This window comes from Nicotiana attenuata, unplaced genomic scaffold, assembly GCF_001879085.1.
Source record: "Nicotiana attenuata strain UT unplaced genomic scaffold, NIATTr2, whole genome shotgun sequence".
In the NCBI taxonomy this organism is placed as follows: domain Eukaryota; kingdom Viridiplantae; phylum Streptophyta; class Magnoliopsida; order Solanales; family Solanaceae; genus Nicotiana; species Nicotiana attenuata.
In genome coordinates this window covers 2,716-17,961 of record NW_017673057.1, presented here as the reverse complement: position 1 = coordinate 17,961, position 15,246 = coordinate 2,716, and the positions used below count along the sequence as shown (strand labels likewise).

Here is a 15,246-nt window from a genome sequence, read left to right as displayed (position 1 = left end):
GCATTGAGTTAACTTGAGCAGGCGAGTAAGAACTCGACAGATTCTTACGAGTAATATAAACCTTGTCAATGAATAACCCAGATAAATCGATTAGTCATCTTAAGCTAAGGACATAACAAGATTGTTAACTAGCCCGTGACCCTGGAATATCCTCTCCTACTGTGTGTTATTCGAAACTGCTATTCGTTTGGTTAATTGCTGTAGTTAGATTATTTCTTGATAATTTAGGTAGTGAAATAAATATATCTTTATTTTGTGACACATCTCTTGAATAAGTAAAGTAATTGGGTTTGAATCAGTCAATAGTTGATCACAAGTCTTCGAGGGAATGATACTCTACTCACTACTCTATTACTCGACGATCACGTGCACTTGCGTGGGTGTTTTTGGTCACAACAATACTCATCAAATAAAAAGATTTAATTCTTTTTCAATGGTTTTTAAAATTTAAGTTACTGTTGCGTCAGCGAGAAAAAGTTTTTTAAAATTAAAATTGATAAAATCTTGTCTAAGATCAAAATAATGTCCCAAGAGATGTTAAATGGATTAGCTATATTGTCGATTGGGAAAGACTTATTAGGAGAAATTGATTATAAAAAAAATATTAATAACTTTGCATCTAAAAGAAAGCTAGAAAAATAGATTTCAAATAAAAATTTTTTTTAAAAAGTTAAGGCCCCTCATAAAGTACTAAAAAAAACTATTAAAAAAGAAAAGTTAAAGCCCCTCATAAAGTTTGGCTTTAGGCCACAAAGTTCGTCGGGCCGCCCCTGCTCCTCATGCCTACCACGGCCAACCTCTCGCACCTCCTCGGCATATGAGCACCTCCTCTTCATATGCCCGAACTATCTCAGCCTCGCTTCTTGCATCTTGCTCGCCACCAAGTTCATTCTCACCTTGTCCCAAATATCTTTATTCCTAATATTATCTCTCCTAATATGTCCATACATTCATCTCAGCGTCCTTATTTCCACTACTTTCAACTTCTGAGTATGAAAGTTCTTGACTGACCAATATTCCGCCTCATAGAACATGATCGATCTAACAGCTCAATAGAACTTACATTATGAGAACATTATCTATCAGATAAGTAAAGACATTATCTATGAGAAATTTCTCGGATTCTAAACTCAGATTTGAACTTTTAATTAAAGTGCGAATTGTCTATTGCACCACATCTCCCGGAAGCTTTGAAATTTCGCATTAATTAAATCTAACGTGGTTGGTATAGAAAACATATCAATTTCTTTTTTCAAAAACAAACAAATTAAAACGATTTCCAAAAATAGACTACTACCTTCTTTCTAATCGCATAAATTTGTTTGACTAAACAAAATAAAATTCAGAAAAATTACACGATATTTTCTCACAAAAGTTAAAAAAGTATAAATTCAATTACCTTTGTATCAAACAATGTATTTTTTGCGTGGAATGAGCCATACAAGAAGCCATATTTTATTTATTAAAAAAAAAGTCATTTCATGCTAAAATTGAAATTAAATCCGAGATAATTTGTAAATATGAAAAATGCTAGTCTGTTGGACAAAAAAATAAATGAGTGCAGGCAAGTTGAGAAGAAGGGCGTACTAGCTATTTTAGTTTTTCAAATCTATTTAATCTAACCACATGGTTTTTGAAAAATTAGTCAACAAAGTTCAAAACCTAATGACAATACTTAATTAGTGGAGTACTAGTTTCTTGATATATTTTCAAATTTGATCCTTTGGAGGCAAAGCTAAATAAATAGCCATATATTACTTTTACTTTCCATGCAGATGGTGTTATTGCTTTTCCGGAAAAAAGAAATCCATTAGTTGCACTTGCTCACATAGTTGGCGCTTTTCCCTATGGTCTTTAATTTTTTAATTTTAGGTTAATGATTAGTGCTGATGTATAATTTGACTACTGCTTTTGAGATTGAATCTAATGAGCCCACTTGTGTGTTTTTCCCTCTTTGTCAGCTATTGATGCTTTCTTCATGTCCAATATATTTTTTTGAAAAAAACTTTGTAAGTCGCTTGTCCTTAATTGTCCTTGAGATTTATAGCCTGTTTGGCCAAGCTGCAAAAATCAGCTTATTTTGAGAAGTATTTTTTTTCAAAAGTATTTTTCTCAAAAGTACTTTTGGTGAGAAGCAGTTTGTGTTTGGTTAATTACTTTGAAAAGCATTTCTGAGCAGCAATTAGTGTTTGACCAAGCTTTAAAAAACTGCTTCTAAGTGTATTTTTCTCAAAAGTGCTTCTCAAAAAAGTGCTTTTGGAGAGAAGCTACTTTTTTCTGCTTCTCCAAAACTGCTTTTGCTTCTCCTCAAAAGCACATTTTTTCCTTCTAAAAGCTTGGCCAAACACCTCAATTTTTGGCCAAAAGTGCTTTTGGCAAAAAAAAAAAAAATACTTTTGGCCAAAAAGAAGCTTGGCCAAACAGGCTATTAATCTTAAGTCACTTGTCATTTGAGGTTTATGACTTATAATTGTAACTCCTTCGAGAAGTTAAGCAAAAGATGTTCAAAATTAGCAAAAGATATTACTTTGGGGTTGGTAAAGCAAATGTGGAGAAATTCAAAAATAGCCAGATTTACAAGTGGTCATTCAAAAATAGCCACAGTTCCATAAGTAATCGAAATTTAGCTACTTTCCATGTAAAGATAAATCTGAACGAAAACTGTTCAAAATCCGGAAAAATACTCCAGTATAATATACTGGAATATACTGGAGTTTCAGCATAAGTATACTGGAACTCCAGTATAATATACCGGTGTAGGTGCTCCAATCTCCAATATATTATACTAGAACTTTTCGCGTGTTGGAGTTCCAACATAATATGCTTGAAGTTCATACACAGGTGCACCGATCTCCAGTATATTATGCTGGACCTTTTCGTGTTGCAGCAAAATAGTGGCTATTTTTAATGATTATACAAATGGTGGCTACTTTCCAATTACTAGTCCGAAAACTGACTAGCCCGTGCTATTTTACGTGTAAATCATACGCGTTTTTTTATAGGAAAATACCCAAAATACTAAAAATCGCATACTACAGTATGTTCAAAAGAAATGAACTTTTGCAAATAAATTTTAAATACTTAAATTAATATTATTGTATCTTATAGTATTTTTTATATAATTTCTAAATATAAAATTTTAATTCTGAAAAACTTAAAAAATATATCTAAATTTATATAAATAAAAAAAATAGTCAATTTGAGAAAGGGAGTATATAACACGGGTGCTCTTCTAGTCTAGAAAGAGAGAAAACTTTAGCTGATTGAAAAAGGACCACTCTACAGTCTGTTCTGACTACGAGGCCACGTGTTACAGACAATCCAATTCAGCTTTCCCAACCCCATAAAACTGCTCTTAAAAAATTCTCCTACCTTTATTTTTACTTATCCACATTTACTTTGCGCATCCCTTAAAAAATAATAAATAAAGTATATAATTTATCATAATATCCATATTAATTGGTATATAGTTTTAATAGATTTGAAAAATAATTTGAAATGAGTAATTAATGCTAAGGACAAAACAGAAAAAATAAATTATTTTTCTCTTAATATTCAAAAATAAACAAGTAAAAGTAAAAATTTATTTATAAAATAATGAACAAATAAAAATGAATAGAGATAGTAAATCCCACCAAACTCAAAAAAGAAAGGAATTAAAAAAAATCATGTTTTTCCACGCCGAGGCATCTTTTGTCAGGTCCTAATTTTTATGTAACTTTTATAGCCTTATAGGGTATTTTTTTAAAGAATACACAACCTCAAATTAATTTAATTGTTATAATACATTATACTATATTTTTCATGTTATTCTTTTTTCAGTTCTGTGAATTCCGCATCTTTTAATTACTCTTTCAGTTAATCCATAAGATATAGTGCTCTATAAAAGTTCAAAATTACATGCAAATTTCACATGAAAGTACGAGCCAGCTTTCTTTTACTCATTTGTGTGATAGCAAGGGTGTTTATCCTCAAAATCGGATAACAATTTAATTTGTAAGTGATTTTAACGATATGTGAATTAAATTGATATAAAGCGATAAATTAAACTGCAATTAATAAAAATATGATAAAATAAATTCAAACCACACGAGTTGAACAGTTATAGCCTTGGGAAGTAAGCCATCCTTGAATTGAATGAACTTCGATTGGTATCAGGACACACTTAAAATAAGGGCTTAAAGAGAAGAATAATATATTGCTTTGGAATGCGTGTTACAATGTGTTTTACAAGATTAGACCCCCTTTATATAGTAGGGGAGTCCTACTTTAGGTATAATTCTATAAAAGGTAAAAATCTCCTGATTTGCTGATTTTCTAGTTCCATATTGATATGTGCCGAGATTCCCGCCTTAATATCCGATCAGTCACGGATATTTCGGCCTTCTGTTATTTCGGTCTTATATCGGTTATACTATCAACGTTTCCTCGAGATCGTTTGGGATCAGGGTCGATTCCGGGATCACGAACTTAATGTTCTCGAGGATGGACATTCGAATCTCAGGTTCTGGCCTGGTGGGACCGGGGTCGATCTTCAGTCCCTCGTGCTCCGAGCCCGATCTGTCATGTAGTAGACGAGCCCGATTTCGACCGTATACAGATAGTCCCCTCGTTTTTTGGAGAGTAAACGACGAGAAACGATATGAGCTTCCAATTCTCACCTCGATACTTAGTGTCAGAAACGACAAAATGAACGAAACGTCTCGCCAGTCACGTCTCAATAGCATTAAATGCTTCTCAATTGCTGGTCGTCCACTCCTGGATTTGAACTGCCGTTTGAAAAATTATAAATACCCCCTTCTTCATTCATTGAAACTTTACATCCAAGCCTTCTCTGCTTTTGTTCCTTAGAACTCTCTACATTTTCTAGCACTTGTATCCTGATTTCTTGAGTTCTTTGCAAGAACTTCCGCTTGTCTTGATTCTATACCATCAAGTGTATCCCTTTTAACTTCCCTTTTTTCATCTCTTCCCTTCTATTTTAAAAGAAATGGCGAAAACTTCAGAAACAGTTCCCCCAAAAGAAACTACTTCTACGTCGCGGTCGGCCGGCGAGGAACCAGTGGCAGAACCTCCTCTTAGCACGTTTATTCCTGGCAGGTGCTCGGTGACTGCCAATTTTAAGGTTGAGAAACCTTCACCCGTACCGGGCCGGTGTGAGAAGATCTCGAGGTACATCTGGTCGATTACATAAGAGATTCTCCCCACGGTTAAAAAAGATTGCAACTGGGTCGTAAAAGACGTGGTGGTTCCCGGGCCCGATGAAGATATCACTACCCACGTCGAGGGATACTTAAGTGTTTACACTTATCCCTTTATGCTGGGTCCGTTGGACCCAGTAATCTTCCACTTCTACAAAAGGTACGAGGTGTGCCTTGATCAGATCCACCCCTCGTTCTGGAGGATCGTCATTCTCCTCCGTCTTTTTGTGAGCAAGATCGACGGATGGTGGTTCACCGTCGACCACCCACTACTACAAATAAGACCTTTAACGACAATTATTTAGCGGCAATAAGGCAATTGTTGCTAATAAATTCTTTAAGCTGAAAAATTAGCGGCACATGAGCATTAGCCAGTAAAAGATATCCTTTTACCGGCAATAAAAATACAATTGCCACTAAAAATTACCAATTTAATTTAATTTTTATTATTTTAACGTTTCCCTCCCCCACAAAAAGAAAAACATCGTTCCCTCCAAATTTTTTGGACGAAAATTATCGTTCCCTCCTCCGATTAGAAACTTGTAGGAACTAGGAAAACATATTTTCCTTTAATAGAAACTGATACGGTCAATTGAATAGGAAAACCTAAATTGCTGCTGCGTCAATTTCCAGTACCTCATTGTGATTTTTTTCCAGGAAAGTTCTCTTCTTCCCCTGTTAAATTGGTTGCTTGCAATCGTTTTGCAATACATTGTTGATTGATGTTGCTCGATTTTTATATGGATTGAACGATAGGAAAACCTAGATTGCTGCTGCGTCAATTTCCCAGTACCTCGTCGTCGATTCTTTTCCAGGTAATTTCTCTTCTTCCCCTGTTAAATTGGTTGCTTGCAATCGTTTTGCAATACATTGTTGATTGATGCTGCTCGATTTTTATATGGATTGAACGAAAGGAAAACCTAGATTGCTGCTGCGTCAATTTCCAGTACCTCGTCGTCGATTCTTTTCCAGGTAATTTCTCTTCTTCCCCTGTTAAATTGGTTGCTTGCAATCGTTTTACAATACATTGTTGATTGATGATGCTCGATTTTTATATGGATTGAACGATTTACAGTTGATTGATGCTGCTTGATAATGTATTTGGACTGATTTACAATGGATTGATGGTTTATGCTGCTCGATTGATTATATGGATTGTTTTACAGTGGATCCTTTGCTCGATTGTTTATATAGATTTATATACAATTTATTTACAATAGTTGTTTTTGGCTAAATTCTGTCATTTAATTCATCCAGTGTTTTAGGCTTACCTAGTCTTAATGACTAGGTGCCATCACAAGATCCTACGGAGGGAATTAGGGTCGTGATAGTAATGTTGTAAATACTCTTTATAAGCTCTAACTATAGTTGTTAATCTGCGCTCTACTAATGCTCCTTAGAAGTTTAGTTGAAACTATTAGTCCATATATTTGTTAACACTTTTAGAAGTCCCAGTTAGGACTGTTAACCTGTGTGTGTGCTAGGGGGCAAGACCTAAGTTAAAATTAATATTTTATTAGTCTAATTGAAGACCGTTAAGGTAGATGTATCAATGTTCATAAACCAGTGCAGACTTGAACTATATACTCTTTCTATCCTTAATATACTTGATCTCAGGTGTTTGGTTCTTTAACAGCAGTATGATAATGTCTCTGCCTCTATGTATGCTTAAAGCTGATCTCTTTTAAACCTGCTTAATATGTTACTCATAGTGAATCATGCACTTAGTTTTGAAATATGGTTATAAACAATACAAATAGGATATCTTGTAGTATTCTGTATATGCGTTGCCTTTTCCAACAAACTCTCGTTTAACCACTTTGATAGTGTTTGAAGACAGTGATTCATCCCAATTCTGAAATGACAACCTTAAATATAGCAATAAGCAGAGTGTTTAATGAAAGAAAACAAACATCTGTGACAGAGTATTATAAGTGTAAAGCACAAGACGTTAATGACCTTTTCTAAGGCTGCTTCTCATCTAAATTTGGAGCTTCAGTAATCCCTCTGGACAGGAACAAATCCATAATGACTAGAACTGCAACGATAATAGAGGTAATATGATCATATCCAGGAGCAATATCAGTTGTCAATGGTCCAAGAGTGTAAAATGGTGCTTCATTGCACCACTCCAGCTGCTTTTTCATGTTCTCGGGAATCTTATGCATTGGCACGTGTCCAGGCCCTTCATTCATAACCGGAAATCGAACACAATTTTTGTAACTAAATTGTAGTAATTAGCAAGGTAACTCTGATATTCAGGAAAAGAAATAGTCACATAACTAGAGAATATTTCTTCTAATTATGAACCAAAACACCCTTAGTGTTTGTTTTACAATTTTGTCCATTATTTCAGTTTCAACTTAAAATAGGGAACTTGAGTTGAAAAACTGGTTTAAGGAGTATCTCAAATGAAATAATGGTTTTCACTCACAAGACTTCAATGTTTATCCAAGTGAAATTCGTGTCCAAACAGAAAGAATATTGTTCTGAAGAAACTTCTTTTCCAGCAACAAAAGAAGAGATGTTTTTGTTAAGTATACCACAGTTATAAAAAAATAAAAAATAAATACCTATTGTGGATGACTTAAATCGTCTGAGCTATCAAGTAAGGGAGTGTAGCTCTTCTTACTTAATGATGATTTGATTTTGTTTGGAAGTTTGTTGTTCCAATTGGAAAAGGGGGCCTTTGCTTAGGTTCTCACTGGAGTCTTTTATATGTTGTGTTGAAATTTTAGATGAGTATGATTGTGAGCTTCTATGAGGTGTTGCTTAGCTCTTCTTCGCGATCAAACCTTATTGCTCCAACTATGTGGTAGCTTTCACTTCATCCCTTAGCTTAGAGGTGAAACTAGGATATAGCGATAGTAGATTTAAAGTTTGTGTGATATATTCTACATACATAGAAGCATATTTATAAATGGTTGAACAGAAAGCAATGAGTTCAGTTGAACTCGTATAACCTGCCCTAGATCTGCATCGATCTTTCCTTGACTAACCTGTTTGAAAGGTTTAGTAGCTCCCCTGAGCTAAATGGTTCTTTAAGATCTTCTATTGTATCTGAACTGAGTTCTAATCGGTACATAGTCAGCAGAATATCTGTTTTACCTTTGTTTTTCCATTTGGTCATTTCTAAATTCTCGTTTAACAGTATGTTTTCTAGGCGATAGCAGATATTCATTCTTATTAGTTCTTGGAATAGATTATTGGACATGGCCAAAGATGAAGTCTCAAATATCATATACGCCGTGTCTTTTTACATAGGTAAACTTACTAGTGCAAGAAAATGCACACAATCTTCAATTCTTATTCAAGGATCTCTCATTCACTTCAAGTTCTGTGCCAAAGTAGTTTAGATATGCAGGATAATCTATGAGGTAGAAGGATGTCCAACTTTCAGGTAATTAGTTCTGTGACTCCAATATTAGGTTCTGTGGTAAACGTAATTTGCATGCGATGGCACTTCATGGACAATCCATGTAAGTTCGGCCTAGCAACCTGCTCAGAAGCATTCATGACTTATATATGTTTCAGGCCAATGAGAAAGAGTATAGAATAAGGATTGATTTCATTGCATCAATTGTCGTGTATGTGTAAAAAGTTGCAGCAAAAGAGTGTGCTTGTGTGGAGCATGCACCACGAAAAATCAGGCTTGAAGCTCTCACCTTATTGTCAAACCGGGAGCTGACAGCTCAGGAGATTCAATCTCATTGAGTTCAATTCCTGTTCTCCAACCATGACCAAGACAACCTCAAACTTCCATTGTAACATCGAATATAATTAAACCGGTTGAGTGTCTAGTGACGGCTCAAACCCATTTTTCACGAGCTTCTCAGATTTAATTTTAAACATCGTAAACTAGTTGCCACAAGAAAGCATGACAAGATCCTCCTCCATGTTGGATATCTGTTTTGGTGGGAGGTCTGCATAGGTTGACATTAAGGTGTCATAGTAGATTTTTAGGAACCAGGAAGTAGATACAGGCAGGAGCATTGTCTGGACAATTGTTTCAAATGTTGCTTTTCACAATATTTGCCTTACGTTCTCCATTGGCAATTCTATAGGCCCTCTGAAGTAGCTGAAGTTTTTGCAGGACTCTCAATGTCCCTGTGAGCACGTGATTTTTGCCCTATATGAATAATTCCTAAATTTTTGATCTTTTCTCTATTTTTACAATTTTTTGTGAATTTTGTGTCATTTTTGGTAATTGTTGCATTTTTATTTGTGTTTTTTTTTTGTTCATATGGAAAATATAAAAATACATTTGGCATTTGCATTTAGGATTTAATTTCACATTTAGGATTAATTAGGGGTTAAGTTGTATGAAATAACAAAATAGTCTATTTTGCATTTTTAATTGTTAATTGTTGAATTTGTCTGGAGTTTACTTTAAATAGGACTGAATCAATTAGCTCAACTTTGAAGATATACTAGGTCTTTAATTTTTCATTTTACAAAATCAGGAAAAATATAAAAAAATATAAATACAAAATGAAAAAAGAAAGGAAAAGGGAAATATTTGGGGCTGCTTTAATTGGGTTAATTTTAATTAGTTGGGTCCAGTCCAAACATACCCCAGACCAGCCCAATCCACGCCCCAGCCCAGTCCGGTCCAGAGACGCCAAAAACGGCGTCGTTTTATAGTGAATCAATCTCAGCCTTTCGTCCATACCAATCTAACGGTCCAGAGTTGTCCAGGGAATTTACATAAAAATGTAATAATCCCTGTACAAAATCAGAGACCAAAATCTCTCTTCCTCGTACCAACTCCCCCCCCTGTAACGCCGGTGCCGGCCACCCTAGCCCCACCATCTACCACCGTCCCTCCGCCGTCCGCCGCCAGCCGGAAATCGTCGCCGCCGGCGGCGATGCTCTGATCAACCCCAAAATTACACCACCGGTTCTCCTCGTTCCCCTCTTTCCAACCCTGCCTTTAGTTTCCCTCGAATCAACGCCGGGCCCTTCGAATATTAACTCAAAGTTTTCCGGCCACGACGAAACCCCACCCAAACCACCCCAAATTTACACCACCTAACCGCCTTCACCTCCTCTTTCAAACCCCCCAAGCCCCGTCCCTCGAATCTGTCCAGAATGTCACGAATCTAAAATTTCGATCCCGGCAGAGCCCTAATTCAAAATCTTCGTGATTTTGGACCGCACCATCCTTAACCAGGTGTATTCTTGCGAAAACACATGATTAGGGATGTTGCGTGTCAAAAATCTTGAAAGATTCGAACGTCGTTGGTTGGCCAGAATTCCTAAAGCCAGTAAGTTTCTCTTCTCTGAATTTTTGGTTCCTGTTAATTGTTAGTCAATTTTTATTTGTTTTCTGTGATTAGTTTGAGTGTTAGTTTGGTTAATTCTTAGTTTGTACTTCATTTTACCTTTGCCAGTTTATATATCCAAATGTTCGTTTAGGCCAACCAATTGATAGTTCTGATTTTCTTACTCGTTTTGATTCAAGTTGATATGCTTGCTTTTCTGATAATAAAATTGATTCTGACTCAGTAGGTTAATAGGTTGATTTGTTGTTTTGGATCCGTATTTGTTCAATAGTTGTTGATGCATGTCTAAATTGGAGTTTTGGTCTGACTAAATGAGCCTGGTTGTTAGTCTAATTGGTTTAATTTCAGTTTGAGCTTCAAGTTCTATTAATTAATCTGAATTAGTTTAGGCTAGATTAGTGGTTTGGTTATAGCTGGCGGGTTTAGCAATGGCCAGTAATTTCAGGAGGTTTTAAGGGTAGTTTGGGCATGGAAAAAGGGTAGTTTTATTAGATTTGGTAATTTTTGAAGAGGGGTAAGGATAGGATAGGGATTGTAATGGGCATAGAACCTTCTAGGATGGACTATAGTATAGATTTCAAGAGAATAGGTGTAGTTACTTGTGTAACAAGTCAGAAAATAAAGGGTAAACACTGAAAATAAACGAAGGACTAGAAGTGTAAAGGAAAAATCTGATAGAGCCTTAGTTTTGTCTATAAAAGGCATGCCCATTGCCTTGTTGAGGAAGTTTTTGGGCAGCCATCTAAACCCCCTCCCAAAAGGCATTAAAAAAGTTTCTGGAAGCCTAAAATTCCTTCAGAATAATACTAATATCAGCATTAGGGTCAGAAACAAGCTGGTTTACGAGTGTACTGTTCTACATTTGAAAGTTGCTGCAAAGAGAGTCGTTAGGGTTTATTTGAGTTGCTGTAAATTGAGTCTGAGTAGTCAAGTTGGTTTTGGATTGCATTGGTGCTCGAAATTGTTGCTGTGTTTTGGTTCATCACTGGAATTTCAAACCCATTCCTGAACTTGCTGTGTTGACTGAGCTGTTACTGGGTTTTAACTTATTCCTGGGCTGCTGTTGAGAACTGTCACTGCTGCTGATCTTTTCCTTTTTCTTATTTGCAATTACCAGGTACACGTTTGAATCTGCCCTGCTGTAACTTTAAGCTTGAAATGGAATACAATTACTCACCTGTTTGATCCTGAAATATGCTGCATGGACTGTGATGTGTTGGTAGTCAAATGGGCATTCGATTTAATCACATAGCATAGTGTAAATCGATTTATATGAGTGTAAACCCTGGACTGTTAACTGGACTGTATAACTGGACTGTTCGTATGGACTGTGCAATGAGCTTTAATTCTGATTATAGCAATTCGCATGTTAGAGTCTAATGTCTACTTTCTGCGGTTAATGACATGATTGGACTGTTTCGATTTTTATTTCATGTCAATAGGACTGCCTATTGCAGTTGTTTGTATGAACAAGTGTAGTAGAGTAATGTAACATACTAGCCTGATAAGTTGAAGTCGGAATAGAATAAGGACTTGAACATCTTAAGTTCGATACCTCCATATTATTAGTAATCACCTTAGTCTAGTTATCCCGTATCTATTTCTGAAATTATTTGCAGCAAGTAGTGGATATAATTGAACAACTTGAAATAGGTTCAGTAGTATTTTTCCGTGTGAATTTGCTTAAGTTCCAGTTCTGTTTGGGGTCTGTTAACGGATCGAGGCTTAACAGCCTATTTTCAATAACGTGGGCACTAGTCTCTACTGATATGCGACCCCGTCCAGTAGCCCCTCACTTGGGCCGGCGTCAGCCCTGGGTTTAATTGGCCTCTCAGGATCTGGGTTGATCAATGTGTCTTTGAAGCCCAATGTGACGAAAACCCAATCCACCATAGGTTCTGGTACGGGTTTTGGACCGTCCAGGCAAGTATTAATGAAATTAAATTGCGTTACAGGTATAGTCACTAATAGAAGAATTATAGTCCTTTTAGGATATCCTTTAAAATACTCGAGGTGCACTGCGCCAAATAGAACCACAAATTGCGTGGCCCCCTTAATCGTATTTAAAATATTTAGATCTCGGGAAGAGCCATTTAGCGAATTTCATGGCCTCTCACAAAGTTAATAATACGCTAGTTGCTTTAGGCGTGTATTTTAATAATATTACTTTCCTAAATTCGGGTGCACATTTATGTGACCCAAATCCAAATCTCAACGAAGTCGAGATGTGTTAATAATCACGGGTGCACTGGTGCGACGTGGTTTGAGGCGCATTTTCACGACGTTGCAATTCTTATTAAAAATAGAAATAAAAGCGGTTTACTAGTAAAAGCGCATAAGCCAGAACATGTTTTTAAAATCAAATAAAAGCAAATACAACAGTTGAGCGACCGTGCTAGAACCACGGAACCCGGGAATGCCTAATACCTTCTCCCGGGTTAACAGAATTCCTTACTCGGAGTTCTGGTTCGCGGACTGTTAACAGAGTCATAATTTCCTCGGATCGGGATTCAACGGGTGACTTGGGACACCATTAATCTCCCAAGTGGCGACTCTGAATGTTAATAATAAATCCCGTTCCGACTGTCCTTTAATTGGAAAAACTCCTTTACACCCTCACAGGTGTGGCGTAAAAAGGGAGGTGTGACAGCTCTGGCGACTCTGCTGGGGACCGAACCCAGAATCTCTGGTTCAGGGTTCCGAATTCGAGCTTAGATATATTGTTGTATTTGGCTTTATCTGATTTTCCTACATGTTTCATGCTAAATGTGCAAAATGTTGCCTTTTTACCGGTTTGATATTATCTGAATTGTATATATAAACTGTGCCGAAACCCTTCTCTTCTTACCTCCGGGGATGTGCTTACTGGTTGAGACTCCCTATTCTGTTAGTATCAATACCCTGAAATAAGAAAGAGGCCGGACAAGTTACTAAGCCGGATGGCCTTTTGGTTCCCGGTACGTAGTCCTCTCCTCCACTCGAGTTGTCCGCTCGGGTACACAGTCTAGAACACATACCCAGGTTTTGAACCTAGAAGAACTTGACTTCATGCCGGATCCCTAGTAGGAGCGCTTATCTGCATCACGTGCATTTTGACTTAGGGGACTCAACACAGGGGTTGGGTCCGTCTAGGACAGGTGTACCCGGAATAATGGACCATCCTGATGCATCCTACTTGTGCATTTATCTGTTTTGGACTCACATGCTGACCGACTTTGAATGTTTGAAAAAAAAAAACAAAAGAGAGAGAAAAGAGAAAATAGCAGTGTGGAGAGTTAATTACCTATACTAAGAAAAAACCAATGGCCAGGTTGTGCCGAAATGCTGCCGGATTTTTTTTTTTAAAACTGAAAGAAAAGAAAAAAGGTACACCTGAAGAGTGCACTCAAAATATAAAAAGAGTCTTGAAGTTGCCAACAAAAACCAAAAAAAAAAAACAAAAAATAAGTTTTATTTTCAAATTAGGAGTGTTTTTCAGAAATAGTTAGAGTTTTTGTCCGAACTACGCAGGTTTGATTCTCACCGGATGTGAGATACGTAGGCAACCCTCATCGGGTCCAACCACAAAAATACCAAAATTTTAATTTTGTCACAAAATAAGTCGGGTGATGCCATTCTTGTTTGAAATAAGTCGAATGTCCCCAAAAGGGCGCCGAAGGGCTGTTTTTGCAAGAACAGCCACCCTGAGTCAGTTTCAATGGTTAGCAGGCACAGCCTTAAAATCTTCTCCCCGAAGTATTGAAAGGCCGTAACTGCAAAACTGGCCGTTTGTTTTAAATTGGAAATTTGAACAAAAATAGTGTTATTTGCTTTTCTTTTTTAGGTCAAATAAGTTATTAAATCACCTTAATAAATGTGCAGGATGAGCACGACTCAAAATGAACCCTTTTCAATCATGCATAAAATCCCTTTGGAGTTGCGTCTGTGGTGGAACGATTTGGGCAAAGAAGGACAAGATGCGGTCAAGAAACATTTGAAAGGGCTTACCGGTTTGCTCGATATTGTGCCTCGGGGAGATATTATAAGGGCGCTAGTTACCTGTTGGGACCCAGCACATAATGTGTTCCATTTTTCGGATTTTGAGCTTACCCCGACGTTGGAGGAAATAGCTGGCTACATTGGAAAGGATGAGGTTCCGTTGAGGCACAAATACTTGGTTGCTCCCAGAGTTGTAGCTGTACACAAGTTTCTAGACTCCTTGAAAATAGTCAGGACCGTCCATAACACAGACCTGGCAAATGGCTTTTGTACTCTAAGCTACATATATCATCGCTATGGTCATATCGGGGGGTTCAACAACCCAGAAAGTAAGATATGTAGCAAAGGAAACCGCCAGAAGTGGGAGGAGCATCGATGTTTCGCTTTTATGGTGGCTTTCTTGGGGCTTTTAATATTTCCAAGGAAGGATGGGAACATTGACATAAAAATAGCTAGGGTTGTCAGCACGTTAATCACTCAAGCCAAAAGTACACTTGCACCTATGATATTGGCCGACATCTTCCGTGCTCTTACAGCTTGTAAAGCCGGGGAAACCTTCTTCGAGGGGTGCAACTTATTATTACAAATGTGGATGATTGAGCATCTGTATCATCGCCCTCAGTTTTTGAGCTATGGGTCTCCAGAAAAAACATGCATAGAAGAATTTTACATGAGGACTAAAGGAGCCAAATTGCCGGAAGGAGTCACGGGATGGACAACATATTTCCAGTCCCTCACGGCTAGCCAAATAGAGTGGACACTGGGATGGTTACCCGTTGATG

General features: G+C 37.0%; 1 long non-coding RNA gene across 1 annotated transcript; it reads left to right on the top strand.

The window, feature by feature from the left end:
• Positions 1 to 5,719: 5,719 nt before the first annotated feature.
• LOC109215319 lies at positions 5,720 to 12,093 on the top strand. Its single transcript, XR_002066334.1, has 3 exons — positions 5,720 to 6,016; positions 6,116 to 6,173; positions 11,604 to 12,093. It is a non-coding gene; the product is annotated as an uncharacterized LOC109215319 (long non-coding RNA).
• Positions 12,094 to 15,246: the final 3,153 nt, after the last annotated feature.